Source organism: Pinus tabuliformis, chromosome 7 (assembly GCF_031772625.1).
Source record: "Pinus tabuliformis cultivar Carrire ecotype Pingquan chromosome 7, CPIR1, whole genome shotgun sequence".
Taxonomy (NCBI): domain Eukaryota; kingdom Viridiplantae; phylum Streptophyta; class Pinopsida; order Pinales; family Pinaceae; genus Pinus; species Pinus tabuliformis.
Genome location: NC_142293.1, coordinates 1,474,599,783 through 1,474,604,205, shown reverse-complemented (window position 1 = coordinate 1,474,604,205; position 4,423 = coordinate 1,474,599,783).

The window sequence follows — 4,423 nt, the reverse complement described above, 5'->3', positions numbered from 1 at the left end:
AGGCAAAACTGTAAATCTAGATGTGGAAGTGGTTGATGCCCCTCTAGATTACAACCTTCTCCTGGGTCATAGTTGGTCTTATGCTATGACTGCTATTGTTTCATCGGTCTTTCGAGTTGTTAAGTTTCCTCATAACAGGAAGATCATTACGATAGACCAGCTGAGTTATTTCTCATCCGACCCAGCCTCTACGGATAGCATTCAACACGTTGGTAAAACAACTATCCCTTATAAGGATGTTAGTGTAGGTTTGATTAAAGATTCTGGTTTACTAGGAACTTTTTCCGTCCCTTCTCCTAATGTATCGCCTTCTATTGCATCTATTCATATGATTTCATCGAACACTGTTGCTTTTGATGATCCTTGGATCGTACCTTCCGATTTCGAGGTGGATTCATTTGATGGCGCGATGCCCTTGAATCCCTTTGAAATTGCATATAAGGTGGTACAGTCATTTTCCGATCCCTAACCTATCGCGAGGATAGTTTGTTCCTGTCTCAACCTCGTTAAAAAATGAAACAAGGAGTGGCGAGGATAATTTTTTTCCTATGTCAACCTCGTTAAAAAATGAAACCGGATGTTGCGAGGATAGTTTCTTCCTGTATCAACCTCGTTAAAAAATGAAACTGGATGTTGCGAGGATAGTTTCTTCCTGTCTCAACCTTGTTAAAAAATGAAACTGGATGTCATGAGCATAGTTCCTTGTCTTGTGTCAAGCTCGTTAAAAAATGAAACAAGGAGTCATGAGCATAGTTCCTGGTCTTGTGTCAAGCTCATTAAAAAATGAAGCAAGAGTCATGAGCATAGTTCCTTGTCTTGTGTCAAGCTCGGTAAAAAATGAAACAAAGGTTTTGAGGATAGTTCTTTTCCTATGTCAACCTCATTAAGAAATGAAACAACTCCCTTTCCAAGTCGAGTATTTCCAAGATCTCGAAAGTGAACCTTCATTCCATCCACCTGGTTGAATGCAATGAATCTTGGGGGGCATGTACCTCGTTTTGCGTCATTATGTTGGGGGCATGCGAACTTATAACAAGCATAGTTTTTCATTTCAAGCTTGCGTAAACATGAAACCGAATCCAAGCAGCGTTCTCTAGGGTTCAAGCTTGTGTAAAAATGAATCTATACCTTATTTACATCTCATGATCGCCATTTTCATTCGCTAAATTCTGTTAGATGAGCCTTGGTTGTTTTCATTCCATCGCCACCATCTCTTTGGCTGATCATATGCTTTCACTTGGTTGTTTCTCCTTTCCTGAGGGACTGCAGCGATGAGTGGTTTTGTTAACCAACCTCTTGACCATTACATGTTTTGAGCAGTGCCACCATTGCTGGAACGAGTTGCTACCCTTTATACCACTCGTTCCTCTAGGACGAGTCTTCTTTAAGCTCTTTTCTGACTCGTAAAATATGAAAAGATTGCCGAGTTTTCCCTTTTTAACTCGTTAAATAGAATTAAAAAGGCGGTCCACTTATAACTCTTTTCTAACCGTATAAACATGAAAAGATCGACGGACTTTTTTCGTTTCAAGTTCGATATTGGTTATAAAATGATGTGTCTTCGATCGCTTTTTTACTTTTTCAGATCGGAGCCACTAATTATGAAAAGTACTCCTTGATCGTAACGGTCAAGCAGTTCTCTCAAGTATTATTTTATACTTTTTTGAGCTTGGGAGACACAAACTTACGAAAAAGGACACCCATGGAGTTTTCTTAAGTTTTTCTTCTAACTCCCTAAAATTGAAAAACACCAAGTTTTTCCTATACTGGACTCGTTAAAATTTAACAGTAAAGGACCTGTTCAATTTTAAACAGGAACAAACCACTCCTTCTTAGAGTTCGAATTTTAAACTAAGTTGGACTCATCCGAAGGATGAGCTTAGAATCAAGCAAATGTTATCCTCCTCAAGCTTGTCAAAAATAAAGAGGTACTTGCCAGAAATGGTGGGGGAAAGAGAGGAAAATGAACCTGTTTGTTACACTTTGTTTTTTAGAAAAGCAGTTAACCACTCTTGAACACGACACTTTTTGTTCACCTCGGTTGGGAAATCCTTTGCCTAACAGTTAATCAAACCATATTGAAAGTCTTCAGCCGGTTTCTAGGTATTAGCTTTGGGTAAATTGTCACCAAACCATCCGCAGTGTCGTTATGTGTTCAAGAGGTCAGTTCAAATAAACTATTCATCTGCAAAATATCTGTCATCCATTTTGACTATCCCTGAGTTAGTCCTTGCCAAATATATTTCTTCAAACTTGATCTATGATTTCGTGTTGTGGACTTGCCTACGACAGATCGCTTTCTATCGACTTTAGCTCATTATCTAGAAAGATGATCTAGAAATCGTCAGTACCTTAGAATCTACATGCCCTAATGGCAGGTTTCTCGCCTTCGATGATAGGTTGCATTATTGACCTTCAATCAAAGGATTCTATGACATGTTCTACATCAGCTCATTTATTCACATTTCATGGATTGTACTGAGTACTTTGAGAGCCATTGATATTACTGGTGGTTTCTCTCACACTTGTTAACAGTTCATTGACTGAGAATCAAGTGATTTCTACCATGTTTGACTTCGACACATTCATTCGCATGGATAGAATCGTACTAGTTTGAGAAGCAGAAATCAAGACCCTGGATCTAGTTTCCACCATCCAGGCTGTGAGGAATTTTGTTATTCATTATACAGTGGACTATTCATAAACAGATGGCTGCACCCATACTATGTCTACATATGTCTATACTCGTGATGTATTACAAAATCATTCCTGTATCAGAGCAGTTTAGTTAGTTTTCTAGTCAGTTTTAATCTGAGTATGGGAATGCCTACCTCAGCGATGATATGTTCACATATATATATTTTGCATTGAATGTTTTTACAGGTTCCGACTGGGGTGTCCACAGGATGATCCTTGAAATGATAAAGTACTTCACTCTTCATACATGAAAGACTTCATTTTCATCTATTACAGACTTCGCACTTTAGGGGGCAATCTGTTGCACTAAAAATTGTCACCTTGACATTCTGCAATTTGTGTGAGTCCATTACCACTCATACTTTCCTCCTTTGCAAGTCTTAAGCCTCAGTTCTTCATATCAAGCCTTGAAAATAAGAGAAAGCCGCCAAAAGTCTCTAAAACTCTGGTTCTGCACTTTCTCTTAGCATTACATGTGGTCCCGCACCTAAAGGTCATGTCTCCTGCATACCTAACCGCTATGTGTCCGTGTTATGGGTGCGGACCCCTGTAAAAGTCAAAAAGGCGCAAGTATATTCTTAAAAACTCACTTTGAGTCATTTCTAGAAGCTTTTGGAAGGAACCTTGAGGTGGCAAGTTCGCTCCTTTAAGGTTCATGCATCCCATACCTTAAGGAGCTAATCCCTTGATGTGAGGAGCTTATCCCTTTGAAGGAGGACTCTATCCTTTCATAGGTGGACCTGTAACCTCCTTCCTTTGTACGATAAAATGAAGCATTGGGCTAGTTACTGGGGAGGTTGAAAGCTGAATATTTTTGAGGTGAAATGCTGCTGGAACTTATTCTTCCTAATTGAGCTTTTGTGAGGAAAGATTACATACCTCTTTGATCTCATTTGGAAGAGTGTGAGGCTTGTCAAAGTAGAGGAGATTCCTATTTCGGACCCTGGGAAGAGCTTGTACAACATCAAGGCACCAAAGGTTGTAAAGTTCTTCTATTTCAAAGTCAATACAAATAAGTTTATTTTTCTCAATAAGCTATGTTTTATGGTTTATTTTATGGACTCCTTGATCACCATAATGAACATGTTTTATGATATTAGCTATGCGGGTGTTATTTGATGTGTGCTTGTTTGTGTTTGCAGGTTCTCAAAAGGAAACTCTTTCAGACGGTTGAAGGATGGTTGCTGCAAACTAAAGTTGGACTTAAGATAGGTCTAACACCTCTATAGTTTTTATTAATGAATCAATATGTTTAGAGAAAGGTAGATTTGCTTGTTCTTCTTGTTGCTAGATATCTTTAGATACTAGAGAGATCGACCTTGTCCGCAAGAATGATTTATCCGGCCAACAGGATATTCCACAAAATATCTTCTTGACTACCATTTGAGTCTTTGTACTAGACACTGCTGGGGAATCAAGAAGGGCAAGGCAAGTGATGATGAAGAAATACTAAGATTGCACACACTTTTATTTCAGGTACACACTATTTCATTTATTTTATTTTATGTTAGTAAGTAGCTCTCTTGAAAATTGTTGAGCAATGGTATAAAACTTTCCTTACATGAATTTATTATTTTATTCTTAACATGAAGAAGGATGGATGGTTTGTTTTTCCTCCAAGAAACGATTAACTACCCAGAAAAAAAAATTAGTGATAGGGACTTCTTAGCAACTTCAGCTTGCTATGAAGTTGACCAGAATAGTTCATTCCCTGAATTAAATTCAT